The sequence below is a fragment of the Mus caroli genome, unplaced genomic scaffold (genome assembly GCF_978045245.1).
Source record: "Mus caroli unplaced genomic scaffold, Mus_caroli_1 scaffold_5, whole genome shotgun sequence".
Classification (NCBI taxonomy): Eukaryota; Metazoa; Chordata; class Mammalia; order Rodentia; family Muridae; genus Mus; species Mus caroli.
The window spans coordinates 146,950,256-146,966,228 of NW_028227260.1; the positions used below are offsets into that span (position 1 = coordinate 146,950,256).

General features: G+C 53.2%; 1 protein-coding gene across 1 annotated transcript in view; it reads left to right on the forward strand.

The window, feature by feature from the left end:
- Bcor (BCL6 corepressor) overlaps positions 1-15,973 on the forward strand; it is a 122,809-nt gene that overhangs the window by 14,994 nt on the left and 91,842 nt on the right. The gene's annotated exons all lie outside the window — the stretch shown is intronic.

A 15,973-nucleotide genomic window follows, 5' to 3' on the forward strand; every position in this document is an offset into this window, starting at 1 on the left:
AGCCCTCCATTGTTCCAGGCAATGTCGTCGAGATGGCCTTACAAATAATCCCACAGCCCCATATACAGAGATCTTTATGGTCCAAAGCTAGGAATGTCGTCAGCACATTTCCTAAAGTAAGTGTGTGTGGGGGGGAATGACTTGAATACTTGCTGTTTGTGCCCCCACCTTCGATGTGGTTTTAAATACTCAGCACGGATCGAGTTGTGACTGGAGGGGTTGGGTACATCTCCAGGGCCCCAGGTTTCCATTATCCTTGTCTCTAACCCCTGAATGGAGAGTTTGACTTCTAATTTCATGCTAGGGGTTTCAGAGGCAGCAGAATTGTATTTGCCTCTGCCTTTGATCTGCTGTTTCATTGTGGCTCTGACTAGGAGACAGAGATAAAAATGTGCTGGAAAAACATGATTGTGTCTGGCTTTGGAATTTGTGGTTATTATTTTCTCGGGCTCCCTTAAGATGACACACCTTCCTTAAATTTCAAATCAGAATCATTTCCCCCATTTTTGAACATCCAAAAGTTCTCTCTGGGCTGTTGTCCCTTTCCCTAGTGAAGATATAATTAAAAAAATATGTATATGGGTATTTTGTCTGCATGTATGTTTATATACCACATGCATGGTGCACCTGCATAGGCCATAAGAGGGGGTTGGAGCCTCTGAAACTGGAGATACAAATGGCCATGAGCAGCCATGTGGGTGTTGGGAATTGAACCCAGGCCTTCTGAAGAAGCAACCAGTGCTCTTAACTCCAGAGCCATCTATCTCACCCTGATAAAGATAACATTTTCAGCAAGGGTTTGGGGTGCACCTTTTGCTGCTCATGTTTTAAATCTGAGTGGAAGCTAAAGTCCCCACTGAGTAGAAGAGCCATAGGTGAGCCCTGATTCTCTCTTTGCTCTCCTTGCCAGCACTTGCCACTGTGTAGCTGGTTTTCCACAGCTCCCTTAAGGTGACCAGGCTCTGCTGGCCTAGTTCTTACAGTGGAAACAAACGAAACTCAGACTTGTCGGGAACCTTGTGGGTCAGAGCTAAGTGACACTTGGCTGTAGCCCCTGAAGTAGCTGGCTTCTCAGGCAGGGGTCATCTTATCAGGTTGTGTAGTTTGTATGCTACACAATGATCCCTAGTCAAGCCAGAGAATGTGGGCTGGGATTCACGGGTACTGTTTTCTAATTCTTACAAAGTTAACAAATAGGCTAGGGATGCGGAGCAAAAGGAGACCCCCACCCTGCCTCTGATCAAGAAGAAGAAGAAAAGGTGACGTAAGGCAGGATGGAAGGGAAAAGATGTCTTAGGAGCACAGTACATTAACCTAAGGTTACAAGCCAGTGGTGACCAGCTCCTTGGAACTGCATTGGCTTTCATTTCTTTTCTTTTTCTTTTTTCTTTCTTCTTTTCTTTCTTTCTTTCTTTCTTTCTTTCTTTCTTTCTTTCTTTCTTTCTTTCTTTCTTTCTTTCTTTTTTCCATCTCTCATCTACAGGCTCTGGTGTTTTTACCTTACTGGAACCACTCTGCTCTGAGTTAGTGGGGAGAAAGGGTAGTTTTGAAAGTAAGGTGGGGCCCCACAGTGATGGCACACGACTTTACGCCTTTAATCCCAGCACTTGGGAGGCAGAAGCAGAGGAAGGCAGATTTCTGAGTTCGAGGCCAGCCTGGTCTACAGAGTGAGTTCCAGGACAGCCAGGGCTATACAGAGAAACAGAGTGTCTTTGGTTTCGAACATGTGGCCTCTAAGATGTGCTGACGAGGACAGGCCTTTGTGTACTTGGTCTAAGCATTACAGAGTGGTATAACGGAGTTCATGTCAAACAAAGGCCACACTATAGAGCTGGAATAGCTCAGAGAGTGCTAGAGTGCCTAGCATGTTGAAGGCCCTGGGTTCAGGGTCCCGGAAAGTGCACCATACACAAATGAACACAACTTTGAAAGGAAGAGTATTCAGGCATAAATCTGCTTCTCTCCAGAGAAAGACAAATGTAAACCTAAGTGCCTGTTCTGCCCTTATAACCAGAAATGCGCAAACCAGGAGTAGGGAGGTCTTCCCCTTCATGGGTTTCCTCTGTGTGTGTGTGTGTGTGTGTGTCCTGTGGCCTCCCCTTTCCCCCTCTGTGCTGAGAACGGTACTCAGGGCTTCTGGCATGTTAGGCAATCTTTGTATCTCTGAGCCACACCCCCAGGCTGCTTGCCTGCCTCCTTCTACACTCTGGTCACCCCGACCCCACACCCCTGCCTAAGGACTCTGAGCAAGTTAAGTGTGGTGGTGTGTTGAATGGACATCAGTTCCATCATGGTGACTGGGAATTCTCAAACTTTTACTATTCTAAGTACCTAAGTACTGGCCTTTCCCACCTCAGTTTGTTTGTTTTAAATCAAAGCTTATGTAACTCATCCTCAAAGTCCTATACAGCCAAAGGAACTATAAACTTCCGATCCGTTCTAACTCTTACCTCAACACAGCTGGGATTACAAGCATGTGCCACCAGGAGCTGTTTCATGATATGCTGGGGACTGGACCCAGGGCTTCATAGATGCTGGGCAACAGCTTTACTGACTAAATTACCTCCAGGACTAACTCAATGTCAGCTTCATCTAGTGATGTCTTAAGATGGTAAAAGAAGATTTTAGGTGTCTATATTTTTCCCTGTCCTCATTGTGGTGTGAGATTTCAAGATATTAAATTTGTTCTCATACTTTATAATCATAATCCCATCTTATAATCACATAGAGGTTGTTCATTGATCAGACAAAAGAATTTTGGTAATTACATTTCCTCTTTTTTTTCTTTTTCTTTTTGAAACAGGATTTCTCTGTGTAGCACTTGCTGTCCTGGAACTCACTCTGTAGGTCAGGCTGGCCCCCAAATCACAGAGATCTGCCTGCCTTTGCCTCCCAAGTGCTTTGCCCTATTTCCCTTCATGTGTATATTTAGGGATTTGGTGTTGGAGAGATAGCTTAATGGTTAAGAGCACTGGCTGCTAATCCAGGGGCCCCAAGTTTGAGTCTCAGCAGCCACATGGCAGCTCACAACCATAGGTTAAGTTCTAGGAGATTCAGTGCCTTATTCTGGCCTCCTCGGGCACCAGGCATGCACATGGTACCCAGATACATGCCCTTGAAACAATAGAAGATACACTAGCAAAGTATCTATTTTATCCCCCCCCCCCCGTGTGTGTGTGTGTGTGTGTGTGTGTGTGTGTGTGTAGGCATGTGGATTGGGTGGCTGTAGAGGCCAGAAGAGGGGATCAGAACCCCTTAGAGTTGGAGTTGAACTGGGCAAAAATGAGTGCTAAGAATCCACCTCTAGTCCTCTGCAAGAGGTGCTCTTAAGTGCTGGGCTACTTCACTGTGGTGGAATTAACATTCAAATCTTGCTCACTGTCCTAGCCCTCAGGATATAGATGAGACTGACCTCAAACTTGTCAAGCTCCATCAGCTTCAGCCTCCATGTACCACCATGCTCCATGCTAGTTGCATTTCCTTCTCTTTTTATTTCATGTATATGAGTACACTATTGCTGTCTTCAGACACACCAGAAGGGGCCATCAGATCCCATTAGAGATGGTTGTGAGCCACCATGTGGTTGGTGGGATTTGAACTCAGGACCTCTGGAAGAACAGTTGGTGCTCTTAACCACTGAACCATCTCTCCAGCCCATTGCATCTCCTTAAAACCTTTACTTTTAATGAAATGGGGCCGGAGTTTTACTGATTTCGAATGGAATATTTTGGTTGAAAATTGCTTCTTTACCACCCACTTAATGTCAGGAGCTTTGCAATGAATCCAGAGTTTCTCACTCTTCATGTTTCCCTTAGTTTAAATAAACTTTCACCCTTTTTCCTAAACAGCAGCCTTTCTGGAGTAATTCCCTATTATTCCCTGAAACTTGGGAACTATTCTTTGTTAGTAAAGTTTAGTGTGTGTGTGTGTTTTAGACAGGGTTTCTCTGTGTAGCGCTGGCTGTCCTGGAACTCACTCCATAGATGAGGCTATCCTCGAACTCACAGAGATCTATTTGCCTGCCTCTGCCTCCTGGGAGTGCTGATTGCCACCACACCCTGATTACTGTTAATAAATTCTTATCCTTCTTTCACAGCACTGATCTCCACTTCTAGAAAATAAAGGCGATTTTATAAATAATTTAAAAAATTATTTAATGGATCCTTCCCCCAGGCGTTTGATTTCCGTCGATCTCACATTCTTTTTATTTCCGTCGATTTCTCAATCCTTTTATTCGTGTCTAGACATTTGCAATTCTGCCTTTCTACTAAGGTTGTAAATTGCTAGAAGACTCAAGGTGTCTTTAAAAAAAAAAAAAATCACCTTTGCACTTCTGTGTTGCCCTAAGTCCTGAGCAAGTTTCCTTCAATGCAGTTTACCCCTTTAAAAATCGGACGCATAAAGTTCCATCCTTCTCCAGCCCAAGGCCCTGGACTTGACTTGAAACCGTGGTAACTTTGAAATACTCGCTTGTCCTGAAAGAGCAAGGCCCAGGACGCCCTTGAATGCTAGGGACTGTGCTGCAGGCCGCACCCCCACCCCACCCCCACCCCCAGCCGACGGCATTTGAGGACAGAGGCCCAAGTTCCGGGCCACGGGGACCAAACGCTCTGTGCTGGCCGTGCTGGCCGTTTCCGCAGCGGAGAACAAGAGGTGGAATTAAAACCTGCACTGGCGACTCGGGGAGGGAAGCTCGCCAGCCGCGGCTTCCCTGAGGGTCGCAGCTCTTCTGTCGCCTGTGGGGAGAGGGTCCACCTGGCCCGCAGTGGGGACGGGGTTCCAGAGGGAGCGCAGGCGGCGCGCTTCGGGAGCTCGGGGACAGTCGCCCGGTCCCTTCCACCAAAGCCTGTGGCTCTATGGAGCCACCGCCGGGGGCAGCGGGGCCCGCGCCTCCCGGTCAAGATGGCGGCGGGCGCGCAGCCACGCGGGCCACTGGCGCCCGCGAGAGGTGGCTGCAGTCCCCCAGGCCGGCGCCGCCGCGCGCACTGTCCCCGGGCGGGAAGCCGCACCTCCTCAGGCGGGAGCAACCCAGGGGCTCAGTTCCTCCACTTCTTCAGACGGCCCCAGTGCTCAATCAACGTCACAGCAGACCACTTTCTCACACCCCCAGTCGCCTGGGGGACTCCTGTTGCCAGGAGGTAGGGCCCAGACTCCAGGGACAAGGAGTGTGAGGCTGGCTTCCAGGTCGCACACGTGGACAGAAGACCCACGGGGACTACTGGGTGCAGGCCTCACATCCCAGGCATTTCCTCCAACCTTGGAGCACGATTCCACAATTTTCGTAGCCACTAAGGAAAACCCCTTTAATAAGACTCAGAGCCCAGAGCCGCTGAAGTCACCAGGAATGTCTTGGAGAATCCATAGTATTATCTAGTCAAAGCTACAGAATAAGTGGGTGTCGTCCCACCCCCACCCCCCACACACATTTGCTCTGACATCGGAGTTAGGAGTAGGCTGTCTTCCTCCTAGAAACCTTAGGTCCAGTTTACCAGAAATGGCATTGATGAATGGAGCGCATTCCGTGCGATCTCAGGTTGGGCTCAGGTTGAGAGGTCAGGACCCCCTCCCACCCCACCCCACCCCGCGCGCGCGCGCACACACACACACACACACACACACACACACACACACCAGGGAAAGGCTGGTGCAGGTAGTATCTCAATGGGGGGAGTGTGGATAAGTACCCAGAAAAGCTTCCTTCTTACCGTCCGTAAATTGTTGGCTGACACCTCCTACCACCTCAAGGTTCTGTCTAAAGTTCCCACGTTGCAATATCAGCTCTGGAAAAAGAGGCTGAATGTGAAGTTTTGGGTTTTGTTTTGATGAAGTGAAGTCGTTCTGCATAACATTTGCACTGGCTTGTTATTCTGCAGGAAAACACTTCCTCCGCCCACCTCCTCAGCAGCCACACCAACTACTTGGTCCTTCTTCTGCACCTCCCTCTTTTCATTCTCTCTCTCTCTCTCTCTCTCTCTCTCTCTCTCTCTCTCTCTCTCTCTCTCTCTCTCTCTCTCTCTCTCTCTCCTCTCGCCCCGGTCTAGGCAGCCCCCTTCAGCACTTTGTTCAAGTGCAGCCATAAACCTAAGCCTAATCCTCTGTGGTCCTGACCTTCCTTCCCACTGTGGGCCTGGAATCAGGCTGGCCCTCGGGGTCTCCTGCTTCATTAGGATCCAGCTGTGCTTTCTCTCCTCTGTGCACCTGATGCTTTTCAAGCGTACTGGTTCACCCAAAAAGAAAAAGAAAAAAATCCAAATAAATCAAATCAAAATAAATAAACAAATCGTATACCAAAACAGAAGTTCAAAACAGCCCATGAATGCAAGCTCTGAACTGGGTTCATCCCACCATTGAAACCAACTATGAAAAAAAAAATGATTTTGGACACAGGGTCTATGTAGTCCTGGCTGCCCTGGAACTTGCTCTGTAGACCAGACGGGCCTCACACTCAGAGATCCGTCTGCCTCTGCCTCCAGAGGGCTGGGATTAAAGCTATACCCCACCTGGGCAGGCTCAACCATCCTATTCCTAAAGCTTTCAGCGAGCCAAGCCTTTTCCACTGCCCTGACACCCACCTAAAGTCTCCCCAGGTGCCTGGAGCACCTCACCTGCACCGCCACTCCTAGTCCCTGTCCAGCTCAGCCCCCCCTGGAAGCACTGTAACCTTGAACATCTAGACAGGCTGCCTGCCGAGCTGGTTTCAGTGACGACTCCCAGGAGAGGCAGCCTGGAGCAGCAGGCCCCATCTGCAGTGCAGCTGAACGAGTTAAGCTGCCCTAAGTTTGAGTGGTCTGGGGTGGGGGCCTGGACCTGAGAGAACCGGCGGGAGCCTTGGGCAAGCCGGGCCTTGGGGGTCCCTAGTTGCAGGGTCTGAGTTCTTTCACAAGTGCTGTTTGAGAGTCCCAGAAGACTCATGCCTTGGGGGTCCCTCCTAAACCCGGCCTAGAGGAGATTAAGGACCTCCTGGACCGTGAAGGGGCAAAGTTTTAAGACCCAAAATGTTTGAACCTTTGGCCCCAGGGCCTAGAAGGGTCCACGATGCAGGCAGGCAAGGTAGACTCAGTTCTCTGTGTAACCCCTAGGTGAGTTTAGGGTACTCCAGACTTCGCAGATAGCGCCCCGCCGCCCCCCAAACAAGTGCCAGAACCCAGGGTTACTGCTGCCTTAGCCTCACCGACCCAGCCTGGGCCTCACAAAGGCCTTGTGGGGCCAGGGCCGACCAGAAGTGGCCACCATTCCCAGATCTTTAATTATGCTCGGAGACCCTACCCTTCCCCCACCCCATCGCCGGCTTCCAGCCCTTTAATCAATTTCACGATATTAAATATTAATTTCCCGCCAGCCACGCTTTCTCGAAGGAGGGGGGAGGGGACACACAGGGCAAAGCCAAGAAAAGGATGGCTTTGCTGGGTGTGACCAGGGTAACTGGGCGTGGAGGACACGCGGGCTCCTAAGTGACCGTGCCCAGAACTCAGGAGTCACGGTGTTTGCACCCTTCAATTGGGGAACTTGGGGAGTTATGAACACTTAAGGTGCATGTCTTCAGGAGGGGCAGCCAGGTGTACAGAGTTCGGGTCTGCTTGGTGACCACCTCCTGCTCTGCGGCCCCCTCCCCACCTCTAGTGGCGAGTCAGGCTCACACGGGCCTGCAGCGCGCCGCGATGATGGATCGCGCCTGGCGGGGGTGATTTGGTGTTGATCGCACATTATCACTGGCAGGTTGGACTGGTTGCTGATGGACGACTTCTAGCGGCGGCAGCAGCAGCGTCTTCAGACACCGTGCGGTGATTCGCTCGCTTTACAAGGTCTTTCCCCCTACCACCCTCCTCACCACTTACGCATGTCGGGAGAGTCTAGGAAAGAGAGTGGGGGTCTCCCCGTCCTCGAGGCCACCCACCTCGGTCCGGGACCGGGTGTGGGCCACAGGCCCAGAGAGGAGGGGAACTAAGAGGTCTCTCCTACTTCCTCTCATTTCTCTTTCCCTTACAGCCTGCCCACCTTCCGCTTCCCCATCGGAACACGAAGGGCCTAGGTCACTTGGCCGGTGATTTCCTCGGTGCCCAGCCCAGTCCGCGGGGTGCAGTCTCCCTCTCCCTGCCGCCCACGACCCTCTCAGGGCTCCCAGCCACGGAGGCGCTGGGGTGAAGCCCCCTCCTTGCTTCGTTTTCTAAAGTGCCTGCAAATACAAAAGCGGTTCCGTAATGCCTTCCGTCTGCGAGAGCCGGAGGACCTTGGCTGACCTTTCGGAAACTGATTGCAACTGCCTGTTAACAGCCAGTACTGACCGCACTGAGCGGAGCGGAGGACAATCATTTAAGTGACAGACGGCGAGGTGGCCCCGGCTCAGTTGAGCGGCCTGGTTAAGCCCGCCCCTCCCCCCTCCCCAGCGACTCCCCCAGCTCCGGGTGCACTGCGGGCCTTGGCCAGCTCTCTGGAGAGCGGGGAGGGCGCACCGTGAACGCCTGTGAGTGTGAGTGCGTGTCTGCGATTATGGGCCGAAGGGTTAACCCTTTGCAGAACGCCGCCGGGGTCCTTTGAAGCCGAGCGCTGCCGGCTTAATCTGCCATTTGCAGAAGAGGAATAAAGAGGCTGCCTTGTCCGACTACCCCTAATGGGTAAACTGTACTCTCTTAGCGTGACCCGGGCACTGTCCCTGCTGCTGCCGAGGAAAGATCTCGACCCTTGGATCTTCTGCCATGGCGCTATGTAACCCCCCTGCGCTTTCCTCTTTTTCCTCACAGAAACAAGGAACAGCGCAAAGCGTCCAAAGGCTTCAAGGTTCGCAATGCAGTGGACGTGGGTGTTCCTGGTGTTTTCTGTTTTGGAAACTGGAAAAAGGGGAGGTGGGCTCACAGCGGGAAGGGCGGGTGGGGGAGGGGGAGGCTGGTGACAGGGCACCTCGGGCCTCTCTCTCTCTCTCTCTCTCTCTCTCTCTCTCTCTCTCTCTCTCTCTCTCTCTCTCTCTCTCTCTCTCTCTCTCTGGAGAGATCGCCAGCTGCTCTCCAACAGGCAGCGCCCTGAAATCTATTTAAAGAGAGGGAAAGGGGAGGAGAACAAAGGGGGAGGAGGGGGGCGGCGAGAGAGCAGGGAGGATCCGCCGCTCCGCGGGCACATCAAGCGCTCACATCTGTACACTCGGCGATCGATGGGGAGAATGGATAATATTTGTCAGCTGCAGACCTTTCTCTTCCCGGTTCCCAGGAAGGGGAGGGGGCAAGGGAGGGGGAGGGGCAGGCAGACCAGGCGAGAGAGGCCGCGTCAAGGACAGCGCGCCTCCCGCTGCAGCCGCACGGAAACCCGGTGCCCAGAAAGCCGGCAGATTTTTTTCTCTTATTATCATTATTAATTATTTTTTATTATTCCACAGCAGCCAGCGAGCGCTCAGCCGCGCCCCTCCCCCGCTCTCCTGCCGCCTCCCTTTGTTGATTTTCAGCTGCAAGCGTGGCGGGCCCGAGCCACCGCCGCCGCGGAGCACGATTTGCTCTTGCGCCCTGGGTCGCAGCTGCGGCCCAGGAAGTCAGGGCTCCGCCCCCGCCCCCCGCGGCGCGGCAGATCCTGTCCACCAAGCACACACACACACACACACACACACACACACCACACACTCATCGGTGGCCAGCCACCAGGCTATCCCAGCAGTACTTTGCTGCGGCTCTGCGTCCCCCAAAGCCCAGGCGCTGGCTGCCTCGACCTGGAGCCAGCCGTGGGCCGCACACCGGCCTTCACCACCCCCTTCCCGGGCCGCGGCACTCTGATGCCGCCACCCTCACACATGGTCTTCATTTAGCACACTAGCGGCTCGCTTCCTCTCTGCTCTTCTCCTCGGGGCTTTTCGGAGCGAGGAGGGAGGTTTAGAGGAAGTTAGAAACCTTGCGAGCCCACGGGGAAGGGGGAAACCCTCGTTCGCAGTCTGAGCTTCCGAGACGGAGGGGAGCGTCCCACGGGGGATAGGACAGAGTCTAGGTGCCCTCCCCTCCCTTGAATGTTGGGAAGGGTCAGTGAGAGGTGGCAGTCAAGAGAAAGCTGCCTGCAACCATTCGTCCTTTTGCCTGTTAGACCTTATATCGCTAACCTAGTGGTACCCTCAGCTAGGTGGAGACAGGAATTGGGTAGGGTGGAGTGGGAGTTGATGGGACAGGCAGTCAACGAATGAGACCTAAGATAGCTCAGACTGACCCAACCGTAATGGCTAGCTCACCGAACCTTTCCCGTTCACCCCAGGTTGAAAACCTAAAACGGATGACCCACCAATTGGCCTGGGTTCACTGTGTTGCGGAAGATGGAGGAGGGGAGCTGCAGAGGTTCGGGGTTTATTTGTATACCCTCATCCTCCTGCGATACCAAGCCAGCCAGAGGTGGCGTCCCTGACTGCTCTGCGGTCCTGGGCAGGGCAGGAAGCTGGCGCGGCCGCCGACTGGGCAGGCACCACTTGGCCTAGCCGGCTGTTCGCTGGAACTCGCGAAGCACCATCACTCTGAGTTGAGTTCCCGAGACTCCGGCCTGGTCACCCTGAGCTGTTTTCCTCCCACATTGTCAGTTGGCCTCTCTCGCAAGTCTCCTGATCTCCTGCCATCTGCTTTTCCCTTCCTTGACCGATCTCTGGAACTTCGAAATGCATTCAACCGCCTTTTCTAAGATTCAAAGTTTTGTGTTTCCCCAGGGGTTAGCAGCCTAATGCTTCCCCGGTTTCCCGGAACAAAGCAAGTATTCAGCCGGGAGGGGGGCAGGCTGAGTATCCTCTCCCAGCAGTGCCTGGTGCCTGTGCAGGTTTAGAACACTCTCTTTTGAATGCAGGTGTCTTGGTGTGTGGGGGGGTGGGTGGGGGGGCTTTCTTTCCTCGGTTTCGCCGGGGAGCCCGAGAGGACACTTGTGTTTGGGCGAGGTTCTCACCCCGAGCTAGGAGGGCACACACTCGACTGTTTACAGTGTGTCTGCTGCTGGAGATCACTTGCCCACACTTGACAGCTCGGGGCACCCTCAGGCTGCCAGACCCTCGAGCACTTCGCCGGAGGCTTTCGCAGTACTGGGGCCAAGGTGGGCAAGGAAAAGCGAGAGGTCTCTTCGAATTTTGAGGTTTTGCAGTCCACAGATCCCCACCACCACCATAACAACAGTCTGGATCGAGTAGTCTGTCAAAGGAGTTTAGGGGAGGAGTGAAGAGCTCACGAGGGGGAGGGGGATTCAAAACAGTCCTGCTCACGAGGGGGGGATTCAAAACAGTCCTTGGGCTCCCATCAGACAGCCTACCCCCCCCCCCCGCCCCCAGTCCCGGGTGCGCCCTGGACTCCACTCGCGACTCAGAGGTGCCTCTCTCTGGACAGCGCTCCGCAGCTCCACCTGTCTTTGCCACCCTAAGCGATAGACTTCTCACCCCAAGCAAGGAGGGAGGGCTACGCTAGCTGTGACCACGAGCGCCCCGGCTTTCAGCCGTACAGCTCGGCCTTAGATCCCGCTCCAGCTCTTCCCTTCTCCCCGGCCTGTGGCCGGCTCCAGGCGCCTCTAGCGCGGCCTGAAACTTGATCCCGTGTCGGAAGGACAGTATGTAAACACCAGGCGCGCTCCGTGAACCCGCGGGAGGGGCCGAGCGAGGGCCGCCCGGGCGAGCAGCTCCGAGGCCCCGCTCCCCCTCCTGCCTGCTCGCCCCGGGCGTGATCGGCAGGGCCGCTGCCTAGCTCTCTGCCTTCCCTGTTGGCTCAGCTAATTGGAGCCGCCGCCACTGTGGCGGCCTCTTGTTGAATTTTCTAGATCGCAACCGTTCAGTCGTGGCTGCCTGCGGCTCCCTTCCCCCTCCCACAGCTGTTATCACGGCCAGCAACTTGTTGGTGATGGGGACAGTCCCTCCACTGACCCTGGCGTCAGGCTCCGCATTTACTTCAGCACTTCTGAGAGTGGTTTTTGTTTGGTGTGGTGTGGTGTGGTGTGGTGTGGTGTGGTGTGTGTGTGTGTGTGTGTGTGTGTGTGTGTGTGAGAGAGAGAGAGAGAGAGAGAGAGAGAGAGAGAGAGAGAGAGAGAGAGAGAGAGAGAGTCATGTTGGAAGTGCGAGGATTCCCGCCAGGATTCGAGGCTCCTGGTGCTAAACCAGGGAACCTCCTGGCAGAAAGCCTTTATTCTCACGGCCTTGCACCAGGAAGTAGTGGCAGTCCAGAGGGCCTCCAAGAACAACTCCACTAGCTTTGGTTCCTAACCGGAAAACATTACAACGGGGTGGGGTGGTGATGGCAGGAAAATAATTCCCTCTATCTTACCGGGTCCCTCACTCTAGTTGACACCACAATTTGGAACTTGTGTGAAAGTCCCTTGAACCTCCTGCACTTTGGAGTCTAGGCCACCTAAATGACACAAAGCTACTTGCACTTTGAGTTGATTGATGTACCAAGCAGATCTAGGAAAATAACAACACTCTCTGTAGATGCAGTGCTCCCAAGCTGGGTCAGCATCAAGCCTGTGGTGCTTCCCCCCCTCCTCCCAGCCTTCTCTGGTCAGCCATCGATTGCCCCAGACACATTTGTACTGGATGCCATCTATCCGTGCAGCCAGTAAACTGTAGTGGCCTATAAGAGGCTCCAAGTTTGGCCTCATGGCAGAGTGGGAGTAGAAAGCACTTTGGTAGACTCAGGAAGAAATTACTGATGGCAGGACAAGAACTCAGTTGCTTTTTATCCAACATGCCCATAGATTGATTGCTAGTGGATTGCACAGGCCCAAGGCCCAACCTTGTGGCCAGCAGCAACCCCCAGCCAGGAAGTACATACATAGACAGAGGCACACTCCCAGGGTTTGGCTGAGTGAGCCACCACTAGGGGACCTTCCACAGCCCAAGAGAGAGCAGCTGCTTTTCCTGTTTGGGTTCTGGGAAGGGTGTCTGTTCCCACCCTGGCTTTGATGGTTCTCTGACAACTGTTAGGGAACAAAGACTGGAGACCATAGGCTCATTGCCTGCCATTTCCCAACACCTCTGGTCTTCGCCTCTGACTTTCACCCAGATGACTAGTATGGGAGGTTTTCTTGAGGTACCTTTCCCAACCTGTTTATACTAGAGCACAGTTTCCCACTCCTTCCATATTGCTTTAAACTATGATGAAAAGGAATTTCACAGAATTAATCCGATAACTTGATGTGGAGGCTGGCACTTCCGGCAGGTCAAGTTCACCTAGGGTTTTGTTTGTATCTAAGTTCTCCAGATTCTTCCAATCAGCCAAAGTTGTTGTCTCTTATTGTCAATTTTTCTTCTATTTCTATAGCTGGGATGGGGAGAGATTTCTGAAAAGATGTTTACTCTCTGTTACCTCTACCTAATCTGTCCGGGAATGCCTCGTTCCCTTTTTTAGGATAAAGCATATTTCTATGTTTTGATAAGGAGGAGAATAATCGATGTTCCTCTTCAGGCCTGAAAAGATAATTATGTGTCCCAGGAGCTGTCTGTTTGGCAGATGATCTTGCTTTCTTGGCCACTTCCCTCAACCCCCTTGCCACCAACAGGCCTGAAGGTTCTGGTAGCTCAAGAAGACCCTGCAAGGTGGGCATTCATGGTTTTGTGTTTTTTAATCATACCAAGAATATCCCGAGCCAGCCATTGGAATTCCTGCTTCATCTGCCTGAAAGCTTATGCCAAGAGCTCCCCATGGGGCCTCTGGTGATGGATGTCTTGAGGCCTAGGAACTAGAGCTATCCTGATGGCAAAAGTTGAGTGCCTGCATGCAAGACTCAGACCTGAGCCAAAGGAAAGCACAGACAGCAACCAAACAACTCCAGGCACCTGGCTGGCTGACTGACTGCATGGAAACAACTCTCCATCCCTCCTCCATCCATCCCACAGCCAGGAAAGCCCACAGGCATACCATTTAGTGGGCTTTGCTTGATTTAGCTCAACTTAGGAATGGTACCTAGGAATGGTACCCTTAAGCATATCAGGAAGCAGAGATGCAGCCCTGACACCTCACTTCCCTTGGCGCCTGCCTTAGCTTGGCTGAACTTGCTGTTCCTGTCTTTTTAGAGGAGTTGCTTGTAGTCTTGAATCAGGATCGCACCGTGACACCTCCCCAGGGGTCCCCAGCTATTGATTTTTAATATCCGTATTCAATATTGTGTATTAAATATTGAATCCATGCATGAGAGGATGCGATGCAAATCACCAACCGTGCCTGTGACTTTAATAGTTGTTTTATTGCCCGGAAACCACAGTTGGATGCAAGGCATCCTGCAGCCAAGGCTGGGGGTGGTGGGAGTGGTGCAGGGATGCAGACAGAAGGGAGGGCTGAGCACAGCTGGGCCTCCCCAGGCAGACTTGAGACCTCTGGAATAGCTCCTGCTGAAGAAATAGGGAGGCGCTTTACAGTGTTTGCCTAAGGGCAGCAGACTGGGGGCCCACTCTGGGGTTCAATGGAAAGGGCTGGGACTGCTGTGTGAGAGACATGGACAGAGGAAGAGGTGTGGAGCCATGTCCTTCCTTCCGGGATTTCCCTAACTGGATGTCTGTTCCTAGCCAGTAACCACCCTTCCCCTCTCCACACTCACCCCAGGACAGGCACACAGGACTACTGAACAGGAAAGCTAATGTCAGCAGGAAACCCTAGGCCTACTCCACTAGCTGAGCTAGCCTTAGTATCTGTTCTGTCCACTCACCTCTCTTAACCTCTGGGGCAGTTTTCCTCTTCCGCCACTGTGGGGAATGGGGTCTGCACTGTCTCCCTTAGAGCTGGATGGAACTGCTAGTGCAAAGGACATAATAATAGTCAGGGGAAAGCCTTTTGTCTGCAGCTGTCCCCAGGTAGGCAGGCTGAGGCTTTGGTGCTGGCTTTCTCTTTCTGTTCCCTCCTCCAGTCCCTCCGCCCCTCGGGGTGTCTTCTTTCGCCCGTTCCTCTTTAAAGGCCTTGGAGGCCTCCACTTGGCCACCCAGGCTCCGTGACACCCATTTTCTCCACTCTGCTAGACAGTCAGGTTTTGAGGGGACCACCAGCAGGGAGACAGGAAGGGCCAGAAGGGGTAGGTGGATATCCCAGAGTGTGGGTACAGGGAGTGTGCATGTGCAAAGCCAGCCGCAGTGGGGAAGCCCTTGGTTTCATTTGAGGCAAGAGAGACTGTTTTGCAGCCGCGAACAGTGCAGCAGAGCTGGTGGTAGGTAGCTAGGGGAGCAGAGCTTGCAAGGTACTGATTGGCCCAGCGTGACAATCTGCTTGTGGCCAGTCTTGGTACCTACTCCCGGGTCTTTTCTCAAATTGCATTACAGTGCTAGTGGTTGAGGGAAGCCCAGTTTGGTTCCTAATTGCTGGAAAGCCAGAGCAGGTAGTGTGCTATAATGGTACCGCCATAGGGAAGCCCAAATGGAAACTCAGTGGACCACGGCACTCCGGAGACCACTCTCCACCTATAAGCTATCTTTGCCCCAAGCTTGGAGAAAGGTGGATGCCAGAGGGGCCTGGATCCAGGAAGACTGCCCCAGGGACTCCCTCTTCTGCTGGGAAGTTCTACACACCTGACTCACCCCGAACCGACAGAGACCAACTCTGGCAGCAGGGCCCGCCAAGAGTCGAGCTGTACGTTCGTCACTAGGCACATGAATGGAGATGTGCCAGGCAGGGCCTGGCTGCGCACGCCTCCGCGCTGGGGCTCAGGCGGCGGCTACAGCCTGTGTTTCCGGGTCTGCGGCTGAGCCTTCCTGGCGTTCTCCTCTGGCTTTGTCTCACTGCCAGCTTCTCGTTTGTCCTCGCCAGTCTCCTGGGTCCATGGGTCGCGCTCTGCCTCCCAGAGTGCGCCTTTGCGCACGTGTAGCTGCCTTCCCGAAACCTAGCCTCTTGTCGCGGGTTACTGGACACTGCCTTAGGGTCGCTGTGTGTGTCCATTTCTAGAAGGTTCCCCAGTCTTTAGAAAAATCGGTCTCAGGACTACGAGACAGGAGACTCAGAGGGTTTGGGTTTGCTTCGCTCCGATCCAGGCCGAAACTGGCAAGGGGCTTTTATTAGCCCTCCTACTGCAGAGT